Here is a 24976-nt window from a genome sequence, read left to right on the forward strand (position 1 = left end):
CACAGAGGCATTCAAACACTGCACTGAGCGGCAGTAGCCACAGCGGCATTCAAACACTGCACGGAGCGGCAGTAGCCACAGAGGCATTCACGGAGTGGGATGCCAGTGGCCAGTAGTTATTGTTCCACCTTCACGGAGTGGAAGGATGGAGGGCTGCTATCTCCAAAAAAAAAATAAAAAAAACAAACGAAAAATAATAACAGGGGTGGGTAAGAGTATGGGGAAAGGGGGTGGCCTGCTTGTTACAGCAGTTGCTACCCCTAATTGAGCTGGATGTCACTTGGATGCAGATACAGAGCTGCTCTCTAAATTGGGTGGTGGGGTGGAGGGGAATTAGAGCTGGAGGGTACTGGAAGCCAATAGTAACAGGTGGGAGAGAGAAAAAGGGAAATAAAAATGGATAAAGTGCGTAGCTTGCTGGGCAGACTGGATGGGCCGTTTGGTCTTCTTCTGCCGTCATTTCTATGTTTCTATAGTACTTGGAGAGTCTAATCTGTAGCAGATTTATTCTCTTGGTTTTATTTAACAAAGAAGTTTACAGTGGATGTGGTGTTTCTTCTAGTTGGAGCTGGTTTTAGCATTCTCTACACTGCTGCACATCATGTTTGCATCTCAGCTGAGAAAGCTTCCTCCCTATCCTGGGTTTCTTCTCTCGTAAAAGAGACAGCTTGAGGTGGACGCCATTCCATTCCTTGGATTCCACCAGTGTTTACCTTGTCTCCCTGGTTATCTTCTCCCAGACTCCTCTGATATCTATTCATTAATCCTTTTAGCTCCAAATAAGGTTGACAGTGGGTGAGAATCAGGAACAGAGAAAGCGTTAAATCATTTTTTTTAATGTACTTTGTATACATCCCCCACTGAGCTTGTCCTAGGAAGAGTTAGTGCAGGACACTCATTCTGGGCAGAGTAGCTGAGTTCAATTTTCAACTTGGGAGGAAGTACTAATAGCATCATTTTTCCATCATTGGAGACATCCAGATAGAGGCAATGTAAACTGAACTAGCAAGCTCCTCCGTGGAAGCGGGTAAAGAGGGGACATGCTAGCACCTCTGGGTGTCACTGATCTATGATTCCGTGCTTTTGGGACCTGAGCTATATCAGATAATCAGATGTGGTCAACCTTCCATGTCCTCAGTGTGCCAGGGAGGCTGACTCCACTGGCCCTGGCAGAGCATCCTCTCCCCCTCTTACTATCACTAGATTCTTCCAACGAGGGGAACTTATATATATTGGACTCCATATTTATATTGTACATTTGTATATAATTAACCCCCTCTATCTCTCTTTATTTCTTACAATCCCAGTTCATTAGCCCTTGTTAATTGTAACTGCTTTTTTTCATCACGATTTATTATGTTTTTTGGTTGTATTCTTCGCACCCCTGTTTTCTGTAAACCGACATGATGTGAACGAGTTCATGAATGCCGGTATAAAAAAACCTTAAATAAATAAATAAAAATAAATAATAACAAAAGTAAACGACAGCAGCAAAAACCAAAATGGCCGCCCATTCTGCCCAACAAATCTTTAGGGCTGTAATTATCGATACATACAGGTTACCCTCTTGCCTTCCATTTAGAACTGTAACTGCTGTACTGTGCAGGTTCCCCCCTTATCTTCTGCTTAGCATTGTAAATGCTGCTCCATGCAGGTTACCCCCTCCCCTTCTGTTTAGGATTGAAACTGCCGCTCCGTGCATGTTACCCCCTCACCATCTGTCTAGGATTGTAATTCCTGCTCCCTGCAAGTTACCCCCTCACCATCTGTTTAGGGTTGTAACTGCCGCTCCATGCAGGTTACCCCTCATCTTCTGTTTACGATTGTAACTGCTGCTCCATGCAGGTTACCCCCTCACCTTCTGCTTAGGATTGTAACTGCTGCTTTGTGCAGGTTACCCCCTCACCTTATGTTTAGGATTGTAACTGCTGCTCTAGGCAGGTTACCCTCTTGCCTTTCATTTAGATCTGTAACTGCTGCTGCATGCAGGTTACCCCCTCATATTCTGTTTAGGGTTGTAACTGCTGCCCCATGCAGGTTACCCCCTTACCTTCTGTTTAGTGTTGAAACTGCCGCTCCATGTAGGTTACCCCCTCGCCTTCTGTTTAGGGTTGTAACTGTCGCTCCATGCAGGTTACCCCCTTACCATCTGTTTAGGATTGTAACTGCTGCTCTATGCAGGTTACCCCCTCGCCTTCTGTTTATGATTGTAACTGCCACTCCATGCAGGTTACCCCCTCGCCTTCTGTTTAGAATTGTAACTGCCATTTCATTCAGGTTATCCCTCACCATCTTTTTAGGATTGTATCTGCTGCTTCATGCAGGTTAGCCCCCATCTTCTGTTTAGGATTGTAACTGCTGCTCCATGCAGGTTACCCCCTCATATTCTGTTTAGGGTTGTAACTGCTGCTCCGTGCAGGTTACCCCCTCACCTTCTGTTTAGGATTATAACTGCCGCTCCATGCAGGTTACCCCCTCACCTTCTGTTTCGGATTGTAACTGCTGCTCCATGCAGGTTACCCCTTCGCCTACTGTTTATGGTTGTAACTGCTGCTCTATGCAGGTTACCCCCTCACCTTCTGTTTCGGATTGTAACTGCTGCTCCATGCAGGTTACCCCTTCGCCTACTGTTTATGGTTGTAACTGCTGCTCCATGCAGGTTACCCCCTCATATTCTGTTTAGGGTTGTAACTGCTGCTCCATGCAGGTTACCCCCTTGCCTTCTATTTAGGATTGTAACTAGTTTTTAGTTTATTAGATTTTATATACCGTCGTATCGGAATGTCCATCATGACGGTTTACAATAACAAGAAATAAAATACAAAAGATTGTCAATAAGACCACAATAGTAAAAAATACATAGTTCTAAAATTAAGATAGTTAAAATTAGCACAAGTTAACTAAAATGTAAAAGAAAGTTAATTAAAAGCAGTAAAAGTATAGACAACTTCTTAAAAACAATAAATTAAGGTCCTTAGTTAGAATCTGCATAAGCACAGCTAAAGAGCCATGTTTTAATTTTTTTATATCTGCTTGTAATCTAATTTCTGCTGCAGCATATTCCAGAGTTTGGGGTCTGCTATTGGTACTGCTCGCTCTCGCACCTGACTCAGGTGTGCTGACTTCACTGAGGGAATTGTTAGTAGACCCTTGTTTGCCGATCTGAGATTCTTTTGGGGAACATTTTATTTATTTTATTTATTTAGGATTTTTATATACCGGCAATCATGAAGACATATCTTGCTGGTTTACATAGAACAGGAGTGCATTATATACAAAAACTAGAACTGTGGTGACGGAAGGTACAGTTACATTTAACAAGGGAAGCCGAACTTGGAGAAGGAAGAGAAAGGAGAGAAGAGAAATAGTTAAACAATATACAAATTAAATATAGTGTACAAACTAATATACAAAATAGATGTTAAATACAAGAGAATGGTGTTTTTGGAGTCATTGGATTGTGTCATTGGGTTGTGTCCGGAAAAGCTTGCTTGAATAACCAAGTCTTGAGTTTTTTCCTAAAAGTTAGGAGGCAGGGCTCCTGTCTGAGGTCTGTGGGAATGGAATTCCACAGAAGAGGGCCAGCTGTGGAGGTGGCGCGATCTCTTATGGTAATGTGTCTGGTCGTTTTCACTGGGGGAACTTGGAGGGAGCCTCTGTAAGCATCTCTGGTAGGTCTGGTAGAATTATGTACTAGGAGGCTGTGTTTAACCATTCGGTTGTTCACCATAAATTATTTTATACATAATTCGGTCTGTTTTATATTGGGAACAATAGTTAACTGGGAGCCAATGTAATGAGAGACTGGAAAATTGGGCATCCAAATGGCAGATGAAATTTAATGTGGATAAGTGCAAGGTGATGCATATAGGGAAAAATAACCCTTGCTATAATTACACAATGTTGGGTTCCATATTAGGTGCTACAACCCAAGAAAGAGATCTAGGCGTCATAGTGGATAACACATTGAAATCGTCGGTTCAGTGTGCTGCGGCAGTCAAAAAAGCAAACAGAATGTTGGGAATTATTAGAAAGGGAATGGTGAATAAAACGGAAAATGTCATAATGCCTCTCTATCGCTCCATGGTGAGACCGCACCTTGAATACTGTGTACAGTTCTGGTCGCCGCATCTCAAAAAAGATATAATTGTGATGGAGAAGGTAAAGAGAAGGGCGACCAAAATGATAAGGGGAATGGAACAGCTCCCCTATGAGGAAAGACTAAAGAGGTTAGGACTTTTCAGCTTGGAGAAGAGACGACTGAGGGGGGATATGATAGAGGTGTTTAAAATCATGAGAGGTCTAGAACGGGTAGATGTGAATCGGTTATTTACTCTTTCGGATAATAGAAAGACTAGGGGGCACTCCATGAAGTTAGCATGGGGCACATTTAAAACTAATCGGAGAAAGTTCTTTTATACTCAACGCACAATTAAACTCTGGAATTTGTTGCCAGAGGATGTGGTTCGTGCAGTTAGTATAGCTGTGTTTAAAAAAGGATTGGATAAGTTCCTGGAGGAGAAGTCCATTACCTGCTATTAAGTTCACTTAGAGAATAGCCACTGCCATTAGCAATGGTAACACGGAATAGACTTAGTTTTTGGGTACTTGCCAGGTTCCTTTGGCCTGGATTGGCCACTGTTGGAAACAGGATGCTGGGCTTGATGGACCCTTGATCTGACCCAGTATGGCATTTTCTTATATTTTCTTATGATCGCTCTTTTTGCTTCCTGTCAAAATTCTAGCGGCTGCATTCTGTAATACCTGTAGAGATTGGATAGTGGAAAGTGGGAGTCCCAGTAGCAGTGCGTTACAGTAATCGATACTGGAAAAAAATTAGCGATTGCAGTACTGTTCTGAAGTTGTTTATTTCAAGTAATGGTTTTAACCTTTGTAGAGTAATGAGTTTATGGCAGCTTTCCCTCAGTTTGGTAGATATATATTTTTTAAAACTAAGGTCTATCTCTAAAGTTATACCAAGATCTCGCACAAAGACTGTCGGTTTTATCTTTATATTATTCTTGAAAACCAGAGGAGGAATTTCTTCATTTCTATATATTCACTCTAATAATATTACTTCAGTTTTTTCCATGTTTAAAGCTAATTTCATGTGTGAGAAGAGTTGCTTTAATGCCTTTAGATAAATTTCAATTATGTTAAAAGTCTTATCGAATGTATCTTCAATCGGGACAAGGAATTGGATGTCACCCGTGTAGATATCAAAATTCAAGCCTAGTCCTATGAGCAAATGGCATACTGGCAATAGATATACATTAAACAAGGTAGGAGATAGGGCAGACCCTTGTGGGATCCCTGTTTCGAGGGAGATCTTATCGGAGGTCACATTTTTCATCTTTACTTGGAAAGATCGATTACTGAGAAAGGACAAAAACCATTTAAGTACGGTGCTCCTAACTCCTATTTCACTCAATCGGCTACATAATATGCTGTGATCTACTGTGTCGAAGGCTGCGGATAAGTCTAAAAGTACCAGGAAATAACTTTGCCCGCTATCAAACACAGTGTCTACCAGTGCGATCAATAGTGTTTCAGTATTGAAATGCTTTCTGAAGCCAAACTGATTTGGAAATAGGATATTATTAGCTTCCAGGTAGTAAGAGAGTTAGTTTTGCAATCAACAACTCAGTGGCTAATGATATGAAGTCTGCGAAACAATGCGACAAGGTGATAGCAAAAGCCAGAAGAATGCTGGGATGCATAGAGAGAGGAATATCGAGTAAGAAAAGGGAAGTGATTATCCCCTTGTACAGGTCCTTGGTGAGGCCTCACCTGGAACATAAGAACATAAGAAATTGCCATGCTGGGTCAGACCAAGGGTCCATCAAGCCCAGCATCCTGTCTCCAACAGAGGCCAAACTAGGCCACAAGAACCTGGCAATTACCCAAACACCTAGAAGATCCCATGCTACTGATGCACTGATGCAATTAATAGCAGTGGCTATTCCCTAAGTAAACTTGATTAATAGCAGTTAATGGACTTCTCTTCCAAGAACTTATCCAAACCTTTTTTGAACCCAGCTATACTAACTGCACTAACCACATCCTCTGGCAACAAATTCCAGAGTACTGTGTTCAGTTCTGGAGACCGTATCTACAAAGAGACAAGGACAAGATGGAAGCGGTACAGAGAAGGGCGACCAGGAAGGTGGAGGGTCTTCATAGGATGACATACAAGGAGAGATTGAAGAATCTAAATATGTACTCCCTGGAGGAAAGGAGGAGCAGGGGTGATATGATTCAGACTTTCAGATACTTGAAAAACTTTAATGATCCATAGACAACGACAAACCTTTTCTGTCAGAAAAAAATCAGCAGAACCAGAGGGCACGAGCTGAGGCTCCAGGGAGGAAGACTAAGAACCAATGTCAGGAAGTATTTCTTCACGGAAAGGGTGGTGGATGCCTGGAATGCCCTTCCGGAGGAAGTGGTGAAGTCTAAAACTGTGAACGACTTCAAAGGGGCGTGGGATAAACACTGTGGATCCATCAAGTCTAGAGGGCGTGAATAAAGTGGAGACATTCAAACACTGCACGGAGCGGCAGTTGCCACTGAGGCATTCAAACACTGCACGGAGCGGCAGTAGCCACAGAGGCATTCACGGAGCGGGATGCCAGTGGCCAGTAGTTAGTGTTCCACCTTCACAGAGCGGAAGGATGGAGGGCTGCCATCTCCAAAAAAAAAATAAAAAAAACAAAAAATAATAACAGGGGTGGGTAAGAGTATGGGGTAAGGGTGTGGCCTGCTTGTTACAGCAGTTGCTACCCCTAATTGAGCTGGACGTTCACTTGGATGCAGATACGGCGCTGCTCTCTAAATTGGGTGGTGGGGTGGAGGGGAATTAGGGCTGGAGGGTACTGGAAGCCAATAGTAACAGGTGGGAGAGAGAAAAAGGGAAAAAATGGATAAAGTGCGTAGCTTGCTGGGCAGACTGGATGGGCCGTTTGGTCTTCTTCTGCCGACATTTCTATGTTTCTATGTAACAGTAGATTAGAGATAGGCCTATAGTTATTTAGGCGCATATGGTCAAGGTTTGTTTTTTTAGAATTGGTTTTATTGCACATTTAAGCACTTTGGGTACCTGCCCTTCAGCTAAGGATAGGTTAATTATTGAGGTGAGAGTCGGGGCAATGACATAGCAATAGTCTTGAGCAAGAAGATGGGGATGGCATCAATTGGGTGGCATGCTGGGTTTAAGTTTTTTATCAGGGGTTCAATCTCTAAAGGTGAGGTTGTTTCAAATGTACTCCAGGTATTCCCTTCTTTAGGTTTCATTTTTATTTCTTGATTTGATACCGGAGAGATACTAGAGATTAGGGTCTTAACTTTGTTTTTAAAGAAATAGGCTATTTCATTACATTTATCTTCGGGTAACGCACTAAACACTTGAGTTCTCGGCTTAGTTAGATTTTTTACAATAGTAAAAAGTGTTCTAGGATTGTGGCAAAATCTTTGAATTTTATTTTTGAAATATTGCTTTTTAGCAGCGTCTATGCTTTTTTTTATAAGCACAGTATGTCCCTAAAGCTTGTGATTTACTGCTCTTCAGTTTATCAATCAGGGCTACCACATCTTCTAGGTTCCCTGTGATTTGGTTCAGTCCATCTGAATCATTACCCATTAAAACCTTCTCCGGAATGGGAATCTCCCCAACATCCACTGAAGCAAAGAAATAATTTAATCTTTCCGCAATAGCCTTATCTTCTCCAAGTTGCCATCGACCCTGTTCCGTGTATTACGTTAAGCTCATTGTAAACCGATATGATGCATCTATGATTACCGGTATATAAAAGCTGTTAAATAAATAAGTGCCCGTTTAACCCCTCGATCATCTAATGGTCCAACTTGACTCCTTCATAGGCTTTCTGCTTTGGATATATTTTAAAAAGTTTTTACTGTGAGTTTTTGCCTCTGCAGCCAATTTCTTTTCAAATTCTCTCTTAGCCTGTCTTATCAATGTCTTACATTTAACTTGCCAACGTTTATGCATTATCCTATTTTCTTCTGTTGGATCCTTCTTCCAATTTTTGAATGAAGATCTTTTGGCTAAAATAGCTTCTTTCACCTCCCCTTTTAACCATGCCAGTAATCGTTTTGCCTTCCTTCCAGCTTTCTTAATGTGTGGAATCCATCTGGATTGCGCTTCTAGGATGGTATTTTTTTAACAATGACCACGCCTCTTGCACACTTTTTACCTTTGTAGCTGCTCCTTTCAGTTTTTTTCTAACTATTTTTCTCATTTTATCAAAGTTTCCCTTTTGAAAGTTTAGCACTAAAGCTGTGGATTTGCTTTCTTTCCCCCTTCCAGGACTGACCTGGAGTGAGCCTATCACATTAACCTGCGTAGGGTGGGGATGTTTTCAGTGTCCTCATTGCCAGCAGAGTCAGAAGGGAATGCCAATAGTAGCAGGGTGCAGCGTAGCAGGCCTATCAAGGCTTAGAGGGGTGCGGTCCTGTAAGTCAAGCAAGTGCCTGTCCCAGAGGAAGCCCCCACTGGAATTGTCTAAGAGGGGCCCAACATAGCTGTCACAGTTGTTCCAAGTGAAACCATGAATTCCTTAGGAGCTGAGCACGTTAACACCATAGAGTCTGCAGTGATGGAGGAAGGAGACAGATAATCGCTATGAGGATGAGCCACCCTGTGAAGGTTGCTAAACTCAGATAGGTTGTGAGAAGGATCTAGGCATCTGCCAATGTTCCCTCAAATTTTTGAAACATTGCGTCCTCATAAATTTTCATTCTGTGGAACTTTTGATAAGCCAAGATTACATTTTTACACTACAAGCAAGTATAATGCAAATAATATTGGGATTTCCTGAGCATGCTATGTTTTGCTGTGTGTCTGCCCATTTCTTCAGTATTAAGTCAAGGAGACTGATGCAGCTACTCTTCAGTTCATGGATCTGCAGGTTCCTGTTCACCTCAGAGGGGGGTGACTAGACTCTAAACCCACAACTATGACTCTTGCAAGTGGTACATGTGAGCACCAACGACATAGGAAAATGTGGGAGGGAGGTTCTGGAAGCCAAATTTAGGCTCTTAGGTAGAAAGCTTAAATCCAGAACCTCCAGGGTAGCTTTCTCTGAAATGCTCCCTGTTCCACGTGCAGGTCACCAGAGGCAGGCAGAGCTCCAGAGTCTCAATGCGTGGATGAGACGATGGTGCAAGGAAGAGGGATTCAGTTTTGTTAGGAACTGGGGAACCTTTTGGGGAAGAGGGAGTCTCTTCCGAAGGGATGGGCTCCACCTTAACCAGGGTGGAACCAGACTGCTGATGCTAACCTTTAAAAAGGAGATAGAGCAGCTTTTAAACTAGAACAAAGGGGAAAGCCGACAGTCACTCAGCAGCGCATGGTTCGGAGAGATGTATCTTTAAAGGATACTAATGATGCATTAGAATTAGGGCATCCCGACAGTGAGGTTCCAATAATAAGAAAAGTAGTCCAAGTGCCTGTAACTAAAAACTCACCTGAGCTAAAAAATTCTAACTTATCCCTATCAATTAAAAAGCAGAATGAAAATACAAACAAAAAACTCATTTTGAAATGTTTGTATGCTAATGCCAGAAGTCTAAGAAGTAAGATGGGAGAATTAGAATGTATAGCAGTAAATGATGATATAGACTTAACTGGCATCTCAGAGACATGGTGGAAGGAGGATAACCAATGGGACAGTGCTATACCAGGGTACAAATTATATCGCAATGACAGAGAGGAGCACCCGGGAGGAGGTGTGGCGCTTTATGTCAGGGATGGTATAGAATCCAACAGGATAAAGATCCTGCATGAGACTCTATGGGTAGAAATCCCTTGTGTGTCGGGGAAGACTATAGTGATAGGGGTATACTACCGTCCACCTGGCCAAGATGGTGAGACGGACAGTGAAATGCTAAGAGAAATTAGGGAAGCTAACCAAATTGGTAGTGCAGTAATAATGGGAGATTTCAATTACCCCAATACTGACAGGGTAAATGTATCATCAGGACACGCTAGAGAGATAAAGTTCCTGGATGGAATAAATGATAGCTTTATGGAGCAATTGGTTCAGGAACCAACGGGAGAGGGAGCAATTTTAGACCTAATTCCCAGTGGAGCACAGGATTTGGTGGAAGAAGTAATGGTGGTGGGGTCACTTGGCAAATGTGAGAGCTTGTGTGTGTGTGTGTGTGTGTGTTTGAGTGTATGTGTGTGTGTGGGACAGTGAAGAAGGTGCTTGTGTATGTGTGGATGGGAGAGCATGTTCTGGAAACCCTTATATCATGTGTTTAGTATACACAAATTGGAAGCCTATGTGTACTTATAGCCAGACAGAGGAGAGATGATTCACTAAGGTATAATCCAGTTAGTATACTGGGTTTTATATCATTTGTTCAGCATACACATTATAGAAGCCTGTGTGTACTTTTAGCCAGATAGAGAGGGCTGATTCACTAAAAGGTTTGATCCAATTAGTGTACCAGGTGTTATATCATGTTTTTAGTATACACATTATGGACATTTGTGTGTACTTTTAGCCTGATAAAGAGGGCTTATTCACTGAAAGGTATAATCCAGTTAGTATATCGGGTGTTATATCATGTGTTTACCATGCATATTATGGAATTAATTATATCATGTGTTTAGTATACACGTTATGGGAACCTGTGTGACTTTTAGCCAGATAGAGGAGGGCTGATTCACTGAAAGGGATAATTCATGGTATTATATCATGTGTTTAGTATATACAATATGGAAGCCTGTATGTACTTTTAACCAGATAGAGGAGGACTGATTTACTAAAGAGCATAATCCATTTAGTAAATCAGTTGTTATATCATGTGTTTAATATACAAATTATTGAAGCCATTATATCATATGTTTAATATACATGTTCTGGAAGCCCTTATATAATGTGTTTAGTATACACATTATTGAAGCCTATGTGTACTTTTAACTAGATAGAGGAGAATTGATTTAATAAAGAGCATAATCCATTTAGTAAACCAGGCGTTATATCATGTGTTTAATATACACGTTACAGAATCCAATGTGTACTTTTAGCCAGATAGAGGATGGCTGATTTACTGCAGGGCATTAGATCATGTGTTTGCTGTACATGTTATAGAAGCCGTTATATCATGAGATCGATATTCAAAGCTGGCTGGATATGTACCTTACGGCTCGATCCAGTAAGGCCGCGGTAAAAACAGTGAGGTAGTGTCAGGCGCACCCTTCCTCCCCGCACGCACAGTTCTCTTCACTAACTCCCCGATACTCTCCTCTAATCGCATGCAAATGCATGCCGTGGCTTTAAAGCGGTAGGGAAGGGTTATGGCCGCGTAACCCATTTTACTGTATAGGCGCTTAATACAGCGCCTATACAGTAACCAGGGTGCGCTGGTACCTGTCATTTCAAATGACATTTGAAATGACAGGCACCAGGAAGTGTAAAAATCAAAATTTTTAAATACCTGTCGGAGGGCCGCGTGGGACCAGGCGGCCGGCGGGATCCGGGGGGCCGATGGTCGCGTGTTAAATCTAGGCCGCGGGCGGGTGGGCGCCTGTTCCGGGCAGCGGGGGGTGGACGCGCGTTAGTTTCAGACGGCCGCGTGGGTCCAGGCGGCTGGCGGCGGCGGGAGCCGGGTGGTCGCGTGTTAAATCTAGGCCGCGGGCGGGTGGGTGCTGGTTCCGGGCGGCGGCGGCAGCGGGGGGACACGCGTTAGTTCGAGACGGCCGGCGGGCGGTGGGTGGTCGCGTGTTAAATCTAGGCCGGGTCCGCACAGGCGCACATTCACTGCCGGTGGGGGCTGCCTCTCCCGGCAGCCCCCACCGGCAGTGAATGAATGAATGCGCGCCTGTGCGACCCCTGCGATTCGGTGCTCAAGGCAGTCACATGCTGTGACGTCACGCCTTGAGCACCGAATTGCAGGGGTCGCAGAGGCGCGCATTCATTCATTCATCCAGGCGGAGGAGCCGGTGGCGAAAGCAGCCGGCTCCTCCGCCTGGATGAATGAATTCATTCACTGCCGGTGGGGGTTGCCTCTCCCGGCAGCCCCCACCGGCAGTGAATGAATGAATGCGCGCCTGTGCGACCCCTGCGATTCAGCGCTCAAGGCAGTCACATGCCGTGACGTCACGCCTTGAGCACCGAATTGCAGGGGTCGCAGAGGCGCGCATTCATTCATCCAGGCGGAGGAGCCGGTGGCGAAAGCAGCCGGCTCCTCCGCCTGGATGAATGAATTCATTCACTGCCGGTGGGGGCTGCCTCTCCCGGCAGCCCCCACCGGCAGTGAATGAATGAATGCGCGCCTGTGCGACCCCTGCGATTCGGCGCTCAAGGCAGTCACATGCTGTGACGTCACGCCTTGAGCGCCGAATTGCAGGGGTCGCACAGGCGCGCATTCATTCATTCATCCAGGCGGAGGAGCCGGCTGCTTTCGCCACCGGCTCCGCCGCCCGGAACAGGCGCCCACCCGCCCGCGGCCTAGATTTAACACGCGAAGACGTGACGTCACACCCCGTGACGCCAAACGTCGTGACGTCACGTCTTCAGCGGCCAATTGCACGATTTTCCCGTGCAGGCGGCCATCTTTACTTTGCCACCTACCTGCCTGCGCGATCGAACATGCTGCCGCTGCTGGCTCCCCGGATCTCGCTGCCACCCCCGGCCCCCGCTGCTGCCTACCCGCCGCTCCCGGATCCTGCTGCCGCCCCCCCCCCGCCCCCCCCCCCCCCCGCTGCCGCTGCCCCGGACCCCCCGGACCCCGCTGCTGCCTACCCGCCGCTCCCGGATCCTGCTGCCGCCCCCCCCCCCCGCTGCCGACCCGCCCGTGCGATTTTGGCGCTCATCCAGGCAGGGGAGGGAGGGAGAAGGGAGAAGGGACTACCGGATGCCGCTGATGGCTGCCCGCCGCCCACCGGCCGCCTGGACCCACGGCCCTCCGACAGGTATTTAAAATTGTTTTATTTTTTTATATAACACACAGGTTTTTTGTTTTTTACACTTTTTACACTTACCATAGCAGGCCCGAGCCTTGCTACTTTTTCGTTTGTTTTTTTTTGCCCTGGTCCCGTCCGGTCTCCTGCAGCCCCGTCCGGTCCGGACGGGGCTGCAGGAGACCGGACGGGACCAGGGCGGGTAAGCAATGTTTTTACCCTACACTACACTACACTAACTCCTACTAGGGGGAGGCGGTAAACTAGCAGGTTAAGGCCGCGGCAGAACAGCGGGTTACGGAGGAGATAATATCAGCGCCCGTTACAGTATCGCAGGGGAATAGCTAATTCCTTCATTATACAGCTTTTTCGTTCATTTACATGCTGGGTGCGGAAAGGGTTATGCGTCTGTTTTCAGAAGCGATACGGACGCGTGAAACTGGACACTGTATCGCCGAACTGCCTTGCGCGCCCGAATTGTGCGCTACGAGCACGTTACAGACGGGCAATCCTCGAGCGGACGATACTGGATCGAGCTGTTAGTTGGATATTACTTACCAGACTAACAGCTCGATACAGTAACATTCAGTTGAAGTTTTCTCGTCTGTAACGAGCTCCCTGCGCACAATTCGGAGGCATAAGGCAAATCAGCGATACAGTTTCCAGTTTCGCGCGTCCGTAGCGCTTCTTAAAACAGACGCGTAACCCTTCCCGCACCCGGCATGTAAATGAACGAATTAGCTGTATAATGAAGGAATTAGCTATTCCCCTCCGATACCGTAACGCGCGCTCAAGTTATCTCATTAGTAACGCACTGTTTTGCCGCGGCCGTAACGTGTTAGTTTACCGCCTCCCCCTAGTAGGAGTTAGGACTGTGAGTCTAGTAACAAATCCATCGACACCGCTTAAGACACTCAAAAACAATAAAACACAATTAAAAAAAAAAGCGATACAGAGATGATCGAGAAAATGTAATGATGTGGGACACATAAAACCTGTCAGAAGAAAAAAAAAATTTTAAATACCTGTCTGAGGGCCGCGTCGGTCCAGGCTGCCGGCGGGATCCGGGGGGCCGGTGGTCGCGTGTTAAATCTAGGCCGCGGGTGGGTGGGCGCCTGTTCCAGGCGGCGGCAGCGGCGGCGGCGGGGGGACACGCGTTAGTTCGAGGCGGGCGGCAGGTGGTCGCGTGTTAAATCTAGGCCGGGTCGCACAGACGCGCATTCATCCAGGCGGAGGAGCCGGCGGCAAGCCGCCGGCTCCTCCGCCTGGATGAATGAATGCGCGCCTGTGCGACCCCTGCGTTTCGACGCTCAAGGCAGTCACATGCCGTGACGTCACGCCTTGAGCGCCGAAACGCAGGGGTCGCACAGGCGCGCATTCATTCATCCAGGCGGAGGAGCCGGTGGCGAAAGCAGCCGGCTCCTCCGCCTGGATGAATGAATTCATTCACTGCCGGTGGGGGTTGCCTCTCCGGCAGCCCCCACCGGCAGTGAATGAATGAATGTGCGCCTGTGCGGACCCGGCCTAGATTTAACACGCGACCACCCGCCGCCCGCCGGCCGTCTCGAACTAACGCGTGTCCCCCCGCCGCCGCGCCCCCCCGCCCGCGGCCTAGATTTAACACGCGACCACCGGCCCCCTGGATCCCGCCGGCCGCCTGGACCCACGCGGCCCTCCGACAGGTATTTACAAATTTTGATTTTTACACTTCCTGGTACCTGTCATTTCAAATTTCATTTGAAATGACAGGTACCAGCGCACCCAGGTTACTGTATAGGCGCTGTATTAAGCGCCTATACAGTAAAATGGGTTACGCGGCCATAACCCTTCCCTACCGCTTTAAAGCCACGGCATGCATTTGCATGCGATTAGAGGAGAGTATCGGGGAGTTAGTGAAGAGAACTGTGCGTGCGGGGAGGAAGGGTGCGCCTGACACTACCACACTGTTTTTACCGCGGCCTTACTGGATCGAGCCGTAAGTGACTTATCTGGCTATTAGCAGCCGCTGAACGTAACTGGAACATGATTTTAATATACGTGTTCTGGAAGCCGTTATATCATGTGTTTAGTATAGCGAAGGGCTGATTTACTCATGTAAATGGAATTGAAAATTGTCCTCCATATGACCTATAAGAAAAGGGTGAGGAAGGGGTTTTCTTTATCCTGTCGTAGAGAAAACAGAAGGTTGACTTGCTAGCACATCACTATAGAAAAGGTTGTTATAAAGAGGACGCTAAGCAGCTTTTCTGCTTCTCACTGGGGAGAGGAGAAGAATTAGGTTGGATAATAAGAAGAACCTTTCTACTGCACAGCTTGGCACATTTGACCCAGGGAGATGGCAGAGTGCAGAGCAGATAAACTTTTATGTCGGATGGGCTTGCTACTGTGGATTCTACTTGAGATGAGAATGGATTAAATGAATTATTGAGGCCTAGCCCTCTCATTTCATGATTCTTTAATTATTAGTATGAAATGTTGGATGTCCTAGTGAAAATGCAGGCAACCACATAGCTTGGATTTGTCTGGCAGGCTGAAGTCACAGCTGGGTCTGCTTGATGGGCAGCAATTCTGAAGGTAACCAGAAGGCCTAAGGGAAACTCCGGTGCCGACATAGCCAGGTCGGTCAGGCATGCTAGGAGGGGATCTAGGAGGCCAAATGTTCGGGCAACAACTGACATGGGAAAGGAGGTGTTGGAAGAAATTAAGCTCATCTTCCCAGGATGAGGAAGATAAAAAAAGCCTGTCCTGGAATGGGACCGAGATCTTTCAGACAGAGCCAGCTCTAGGGCAAAATGTGCCCTGAGCAAAAATTGTGGATCCTCACACATACCTGCTGGCACCCCCTCCCTTGGTCTCTTTTTGGCTGTGGCGAGGTGGGTGATGCTGGCAGTACCCTGGAAACTCCCCAGCTCACGATGCCCAAAATCTGGCCCTGCTTGCAGATGGTCACATTGTGGGGCAAGTAGCTGAATTGTACCCTTAGCAGTGTGGACAGAATAATTGGACAGATTAGAAGGCCCATTTACTATTTGAATGGGAAGCGCACCATAATGCAGGAAGAAGAGATGGTAAGAGACAACCTTCAAACTCCCCTCGGAGTTTCCAAATGTATGGGTTACCTCCACTGCCCCCCCGGGAACGCCCCTTCTCCCCTGAGGAAGATTGGGCAGTTTTCAGAAACCTGTTTTTGTGCCCACTCACATAAAACCTTTTGAAAATGTCCACCCAGAATGGCTAGGACAAGATAGCACTTTACGTATTTTGTGTTGTTTTATGTATTGTTTTAGCATGTTGTTTTAGTGTGATGATTTATGTTGTAATTCTCCTAAAGCACTTGTTTGTAAAGGCAAGTAAGAAATGCAATAAATGAATTTAAATGTGATGCTAAGGAAACAATGAAATCACATTGTTATATGCTTGAATTAGCAGAATCTGAAATGGCACAACCGTTTCATGAACCTTCATACAAAGCACATGTCAGAGCCTGGCCTCTGATCCCGGAGTCTGGCGATTTTCACACACTTGTGATGTTCAGCGTCTTGCACTTTTTCTTTCCCCCAGGTGCTCGAGAATAGCAAGTCCAGAAGTGCAGGGATGTGTGAGGGGGATGAGGTGGTGGCTATCAACGGCAAGCCTTGTGCAGACCTCATGCAGTCGGAGATCATCACACTGATAGAAAGAACAGCTGATACACTCCAGATGCTAATCAAGAGGTATAAAGTCCTATCAGTACTCCAGAAACATTCTTGTATCATGTATGTGTGGCCCTCATGATGCATTTTTTTTATATTTGAATAGACAAAATTCCTATGTGCTGAAAACATGACCTACTGGGCTTGGTCAACTGCACTCTGAACTTTTGGAAGAGTGCATACTGCACACTTACAAAATCAATGTACATTCACATGCAATGTACTCTCACATGCACTGTACATACTCAGATTCAAAGTGCACACTCTCACATACAGTGTACTCTCATACAGTGTACATGCACTGAACATACTCAAAATCAAAGTGCACACTCTCACATGCACTGTACATACTCAGATTCAAAGTGCACACTCACATGCAGTGTACTCTCATATACACTGTACATACTCAGATTCAAAGTGCACTCTCACATGCAGTGTACTCTCACATGCACTGTACATACTCAGATTCAGTGCACAATCTCACATACAGTGTACTCTCACATGCACTATACATACTCAAATTCAAAGTGCACACTCACATGCACTGTACATACTCAGATTCAAAGTGCACACTCACATGCAGTGTACTCTCATATACACTGTACATACTCAGATTCAAAGTGCACACTCACCTGCAGTGTACTCTCACATACACTGTACATACTCAGATTCAAAGTGCACACTCACATGCAGTGTACTCTCACATACACTGTACATAATCAGACTCAAAGTGCACACTCACATGCAGTGTACTCTCACATACACTGTACATACTCAGATTCAAAGTGCACACTCACATGCAGTGCACTCTCACATACACTGTACATACTCAGATTCAAAGTGCACACTCACATGCAGTGTACTCTCACATGCACTGTACATACTCAGATTCAAAGTGCACACTCTCACATGCAGTGTACTCTCACATACACTGTACATACTCAGATTCAAAGTGCACACTCACATGCAGTGCACTCTCACATACACTGTACATACTCAGATTCAAAGTACACACTCACATGCAGTGCACTCTCACATACACTGTACATACTCAGATTCAAAGTGCACACTTACATGCAGTGTACTCTCAAATACACTGTACCTTCTCAGCTTCAAAGTGCACATTCTCACATGCAGTGCACTCTCACATACACTGTACCTACTCATTCAAAGTGCACATTCTCACATGCAGTGCACTCTCACATACACTGTACCTACTCAGATTCAAAGTGCACACTCTCACATGCAGTGTACTCTCACATACACTGTACATACTTAGATTCAAAGTGCACACTCACATGCAGTGTACTCTCACATACACTGTACATACTCAGATTCAAAGTGCACACTCACATGCAGTGCACTCACACATGCACTGTACATACTCAGATTCAAAGTGCACACTCACATGCAGTGTACTCTCATATACACTGTACATACTCAGATTCAAAGTGCACTCCCATATGCAGTGAACTCTCACATGCACTGTACATACTCAGATTCAAAGTGCACACTCACATGCAGTGTACTCTCACATACACTGTACATACTCAGATTCAAAGTGCACATTCTCACATGCAGTGCATTCTCACATACACTGTACCTACTCAGATTCAAAGTGCACATTCTCACATGCAGTGCACTCTCACATACACTGTACCTACTCAGATTCAAAATGCACACTCTCACATGCAGTGTACTCTCACATACACTGCACATACTGTAGAATAGTGAACTGCATATATCATGCACACATGTAGCTATAGCACTATGAAGCACTATGATCACTGAACTTACCAGAGAATCATCCAGCACGGATGACATCATTCCTGGAAGGATGGAACTAACTGTGTTTATTCTAACTGATAAAGAAGAGGCCTGTGGCCTATAGTAAGAGCATGCCAATGTACACATGCTAAAATATATATTGATTATACTCAGATTCAAAGTGCACACTCTCACATGCAGTGCACTCTCACATACACTGTACATACTCAGCTTCAAAGTGCACACTCACATGCAGTGCACTCTCACATACACTGTACATACTCAGATTCAAAGTGCACACTCACATGCAGTGCACTCTCACATACACTGTACATACTCAGATTCAAAGTGCACATTCTCACATGCTGTGCACTCTCACATACACTGTACCTACTCAGATTCAAAGTGCACATTCTCACATGCAGTGCACTCTCACATACACTGTACATACTCAGATTCAAAGTGCACACTCTCACATGCAGTGTACTCTCACATACACTGTACATACTCAGATTCAAAGTGCACATTCTCACATGCAGTGCACTCTCACATACACTGTACCTACTCAGATTCAAAGTGCACATTCTCACATGCAGTGCACTCTGACGTGCACTGCAAACTCTCTCATGCACAGGTCACATTCACATGCATAGTGCAGCATGCTCTGCTAATTGGTGTGTTTCTCTCTTTTACCCTCTCCCTCTCTTCCTCATGCGATTTAATTGATACTTGAAAAATGCTGACACAATATTACACTTTTGTAAATATGTAATTTCTAATAAAACTGAGGACCTTTTTCAGTCCGTCTAATTCTGTAATCTGGATAGCAGCTGAATATGGAGCTCATTATTTCCCTTTCCTTTCCTTCCTCTTATTTTCTTTCTCTCTTTCCCTGCTTCTCCTCTTAATTTTCTCTCTCCCTCTCTCTCTTCTTTACTTTCTCTCTTTTCTTCCTCTTTTAGATTAAATCCAGGAAACCTTGTTGGCCTGACAGTTTGTACACGTGTTGCCGAAGTGGCACATAAAGTGCTAAAATAAAACGACAGCAGTCCATATTGAGCCGGGGAACAGGCAAGTTACCTGGGTAAAGCGAAACCCATCTGGATAAGGCAACACGTTGGCCAGACAAAGTTTAGCCAGGCCATGGGGGCAAATATGCAAATCTCGGCTTTTGTCTGCGAAGCTCCTTTTGAATGTTGAGCTCACAGAGTAAAGAAGGACAACTCGCACTGTCCTTGGTCAGGGTTGTCTCTGCTGTTTCTCTCCCTCTGTTTTGTTCTTCCCTGCCTTTTCTCTCTAGAAAGATACACAGGGGCTGCACAGAGAGGATCCTTGCGTGTGAAGAAGTGAGGAAATAAAGTGGGCAGACGAGAGCTCATCTGCCATCAGATTCCAGGCTCCTCCTTCCCTCCTTTTTTTTCTCTGCCCCCTCTTCTTCCCTTTCTCTTTCCAACCGTGTAGCCCTGCCGAGCAGATACAATAAAATATAAGAGGAGCTGGCGCCCTGCATCCTACAAGGAAATGTTTATGAATGCGTGCAGTTCAGCCAGCCTTAAGCAGATGAGGCATGATCCTGATTCCACTTTGTGAGGGAAGCCAGTCGCACTCAGCAGAGAAAGTAAATTGCTCTCTCCTGACCTTTCCATATCCACTGCGCAGATGTCATACATTGTTTCCTACTAGAGAGAAATTGTTTAATGCACTGAGACTGTCATGAGGTTACAAATGTGAGGGCCGTGGTGGTATCTGCATTAAAGGCACTGGTTTACTCCACTCAGCTCTTGCTACTATTTCTGGCTCCTTCTTTGCCATTTGATCCAGTCGAGCTTGGATGTAAGGTATCAGAGATGGGCCGGCTCGATGACTCCAGGGGCAGCACTGCTGCACGGGAGATCTGGCTTTCATTCCTGGACCCAGCTTTTTTTACTGTGGGCCTGCAGGGGCAGCGATCACAGCCCCTGAGATGGAGCAGAGAGGGTGAGAGATGTGCAAACAATTTCCTGTCAGACTCGAACCAGTCGAAAAAAAAAAAACTGTTGAATTCCCCCTGGCTAATCTAGGTGCTGTTCAAAGGAAATCCAAAAACTCTGCTCATATTATCAGAAGATCTGAAAGTGGATCTGACGACTTGTAGAACCTGATTGGGTTTAATTTTATTTTCCTTCAGACAGGGTTTTGTTGAATAACTTCACCAAACTTCAGTGGTATTTCAGGTTTGTTATACCATTGAGTGAACCTATTTTGGAGAAGTTTGAACACCTCTAGGAGGGATTCTCAGGCATTGCTTAACAGCGACATCTACTGGCTGAAGAATGCACATGGCTCTGGAAAGCACTGCGGGCCAAGTATCCTCCGCTAGGAGGATATCACTGTGATGGCCAGGCCACACCGCAGGGAAGAGAGGGACAGATAAATGGAGGTGCATGGTGCCATTGGCCTCACTCAGGGCTGGAAGCCGAAAGGAGAAGGAGAAAACTTCTGGGACAAAAACAAAATTTCTCACAGGACAAGCAGGATGTTAGTCCTCACATATGGGTGACATCATCAGGATGGAGCCCAATCACGGAAAACTTCTGTCAAAGTTTCCAGAACTTTGACTGGCCCCTACTGGGCATGCCCAGCAAGGTACTAACCCTGCAGCCAGCAGGGGTCCCCCTTCAGTCTTCTTTTTTTCGCGCAGCAGTAGCCTCGCGGTTTAGGAGCTCTGAAGAGATTCCTGACAGGAATTTTCCTCACGGAGTTAATTAAAATTAAATTGCCCCACAGGGGTCCCTCCTCTAACTATTCTCAGGCTGCGGTACTCCGGTAAGTTTTTCACCGTTTTTCGTCGATTACCGTCGAGTTTGGCCCTCACGACCTACTGGCCGTCGACTGTACCGTGGCTTGATTTTTCTATGGCCATGGCGTCGGGGTTTCGTTGGTGCCTGGACTGTACTCACACCATGTCTATCACAGACCCTCATGGAGTCTGTGTAATGTGTTTAGGTCGTGAGCATGATGTCCTGACTTGCACCAAATGTGCCCTCATGACACCAAAAGTTCGCAAAGCCAGAATGGAGATGGGACTCCTTTTCCGTGCTCACACCCCCGACGCCGTGCATCACATCAACGTCATCGGAAACCGGCACCGTCGAAGTCGCACCAGCATCGACAACCTTCCGGTGACCGCCCGCCATCGACGTCTTCACGGCCATCGACTCTCCCGTTTCTCCCCCTCAAGATCGAGGGGATTGTAGGGAGAAACATCACCATCGGCATCGTAAGTCTCGGACCGTCGAGGGAGCGAAATCATCGACCTCGCCACCGTCCAAGCCACCATCGAAGAAGCCCCATCCAGGAATGGCACAGACCATTCCTGCGACCCCGGGTCCCGAGGCCACCCTCACCCAATCGGGTTTGGGAGTTTGCGATTTCCGCCTGTAAAGGTGGTCCCTCCGACTGTGCCTCAGCCTCCCTCTTCCGTCACGGAGCTGGAGCTGATTGCCCCCAGGTCTCCGGGAAGAACTGGACCGGCTGGTCCAGGAGGCCATTGACAAAGCGATGCAACGACTCCAGCTTCCTCTGGCAACCGACACCGAGAGTGGGAACCGGTCACCGACCCGATTCCAGCAGCGCTGGCAACCGCTGCTATCCCGGATGGAGGCGCTCATGACCGCCCTTCCGCCGGTAATTCCTGGGTCTTCCGATGGCTCCGGTGCACTCCCCAATGACAGCTTCATCGGGAGGAGAAACACCGTTCCGCATTCCTCCTTTGGGGGTATTGCCTCAGCCATCGATGCCATGTCGTCCCTCGCCACCGATTCATTCATCGGGGGCGATACGCACATCGGCGCCATTGATGCTTTCCATGCCGGCACCGATAATCCCCAGGCCATCCACGGTGCCCCCGGTGATTCCTTCGATTTTCTTGGAGCCTCAGCAGGGCCCTTCGGGTACCCAACCCCCTTCTCGTCCTACAGGTCAGCCTGCTGATCCTTATGACACCTGGGGTGATGATGCTTCCACCTCCCTCTCCTACTGAAAGTAGAAATCGTTCTCCTCCAGAGGACCTTTCTTTCATTAATTTTGTGAAGGAAATGTCGGAATTGGTCCCTTTTCAGCTTCAGATGGAGCAAGATTGATAGGCAACCAGATGATGGAGCTTCTCCAGTTCCTGGATGCCCCTAAAGTGATCACTTCTATTCCCGTTCATCAAGTTCTTCCTGACCTCCTCAAAAAGAACTGGGAAACCCTGGATCCATTGCCCCAGTACACAGAAAGGCTGACACTACCTATCTAGTACAGTCAGCCCCTGGCTTTCAAAAATCTCAGCTTGACCACCACTCAGTTGTGGTAGAATCAGCTCAAAAGAAAGCAAAAAGGACGAAGCCTCACTCCTTTACCCCTCCTGTTAAGGAACACAAGTTCCTAGACAATATCGGTCGACGAGTGTTCCAAGGGGCCATGCTCATCTCCAGAATTGCTTCTTACCAGCTGTACATGACCCAATACACAGGGTCATTTTCAAGCAAATACAGGACTTCTCTGAAACCCTGCCTGACCATTCCAAGAACAGCTTCAAATCCTTGACAACAAGGGCTTTGAGGCAGGAAAGCATGAGATAAGAACAGCTTACGATATCTTCGACACCTCCACTAGAGTGTCTGCAACTGCCATTTCAGCAAGACGCTGGGCCTGGCTCAAGTCTTCTGACCTTCACCCAGAAATACAAGACAGGCTTTCTGACCTGCCCTGTATAGAAGATAATCTGTTCGGTGAACAGATTCAGCAAATAGTGGCTGAGTTAAAGGACCATCATGAGACCCTCAAACAGCTCTCATCGATACCTTCTGACTTCCCCTCTAGACAGCCCTTCAAGAAGGACTCAAAGAAGTCATTCTTCCGCCCAAGGAAGTACTATCCTCCACCAGCAAGGTCCCGAATTACGAGGCCCTATCAAAAATCTCAGCCTCGCCAGCCCCGGAAACAAAAGCCACAAGCAGCTCCCCAGCCGGGGCCTCCTTCAGGTTTTTGACTTTCCCTTGGAGAGCAGCAGCCTGATTCCTATGCCAAGCATACCAGTGGGAGGTCGATTGTGCCACTTTCACGGCATATGGCAATCAATCACAACTGACCAATGGGTGCTAGCAATCATTGCTCAGGGTTACCACCTAAACTTTCTCGCTCTTCCACCGGACTCACCATCTCTACAAGCGTGGAGAGTAACTGACCACTCTGGTCCTTCTGGAGCAGGAGGTTCCCTTCTTCTCCAGTTAAGAGCAATAGAACCCGTCCCTCTTTCGCAACAAGGCCTAGGGTTCTATTCCCCGGTACTTTTTGATCCCAAAAAATCCGGGGGCCTTCGTCCAATTCTGGACCTACGTGCCCTCACAAGTACCTCCAGCAGGAAAAGTTCAAGATGGTAACCTTGGGCTCGCTTCTACCCTTCTACAAAGAGGAGGCTGGCTCTGCTCTCTGGACCTCCAGGACGCATACACCCACATTGCGATATCTCCAGCTATCGCAAAGTAACCTCAGGTTTTTAGTTAGGCCCAAAGCACTATCAATACGAGTGCTTCCGCATCGGCAACCACGAGTCTTTACCAAATGTCCGTAGTTGTCGCAGCCTTTCTCAGGAAAGAAGGTGTTCACGTCTACCCCTATTTAGACGACTGGTTAATCAGGGCCCCAAAACAGCAAGCCGCTCTATTGTCCCTGGATTTGACCTTACACACTCTAATTTCTCTAGGCTTTCTCGTCAATACGAGAAATCCTATTTAGTCCCATCTCAAACCTTGTTGTTTATTGGGGCAGACTTGGACATCTTGCAGGCAAAAGCCTTTCTACCTCAACACGAGTGCAAACCCTTGTGTCCCGCGCTCCACCAGTTGCAGTCTCAACATACAGCAACAGCTCGGCAATTCCGTGTCCTTCTCGGACACATGGCGTCCTCAATCCATCTCACACCATGGCCCACCTGGCCATGAGGCTCATGCATTGGACTCTGAGGTCACAATGGATTCAAGCGACTCAGCCCTGTCATCCATTGTCCACTCATCACTCACCGACGCACTCTGTCTGTCTCTCGCCTGGTAGAAAGATCAGAACAATCTCCTCAGGGACTGCCTTTTCACCTACCAGATACTCAACTCATTCTCACCACCAGACGCTTCCAACCTCGGGTGGGGAGCTCATGTGAACGATCTACAGACACAAGAATCTTGTCTCCAGAGGAAGCCAAACACCAGATAAATTTCCTGGAGCTTCGAGCAAGGCGATATGCGCTCAGAGCTTTTCAGGAACGCCTGTCAAATCACGTCATCCTGATTCAGATGGACAACCAGGTGGCCATGTGGTACATCAACAAGCGGGAGGCACAGGCTCCTTCCTTCTGTGTCAGGAAGCTGCGCAGATTTGGGCGGAAGTGCTCTCCCACTCGATGTACCTCAGGGCCACCTATTTGCCGGGAGTGCACAATGTTTGGCAGACAAACTGAGTCGTGTCTTCCACCACATAGTGGTCTCTCAATCCCCAGTAGCGATCTCTCCTCCCAGCAATGGGGTCATCCCCAAATAGACCTCTTTGCGTCCCTCAGAACTACAAAGTG

At 46.6% G+C, this 24976-nt stretch overlaps 1 protein-coding gene and 1 long non-coding RNA gene across 3 annotated transcripts in view; one reads left to right on the forward strand and one right to left on the reverse strand.

Annotated features, from left to right (window-relative positions):
- Positions 1-19924, forward strand: part of LOC115097105 — a 75860-nt gene extending 55936 nt beyond the window's left edge. Inside the window, exons 2-3 of the long non-coding RNA XR_003858256.1 lie at positions 16493-16644; positions 19353-19924. This is a non-coding gene — a long non-coding RNA (uncharacterized LOC115097105). The remainder of the gene's footprint in view (positions 1-16492; positions 16645-19352) is intronic.
- The window catches only part of SYNPO2 (synaptopodin 2), a 456083-nt gene that overhangs the window by 311053 nt on the left and 120054 nt on the right, over positions 1-24976 (reverse strand). The window lies entirely within an intron of this gene.

This window comes from Rhinatrema bivittatum, chromosome 1, assembly GCF_901001135.1.
Source record: "Rhinatrema bivittatum chromosome 1, aRhiBiv1.1, whole genome shotgun sequence".
Taxonomy (NCBI): Eukaryota; Metazoa; Chordata; class Amphibia; order Gymnophiona; family Rhinatrematidae; genus Rhinatrema; species Rhinatrema bivittatum.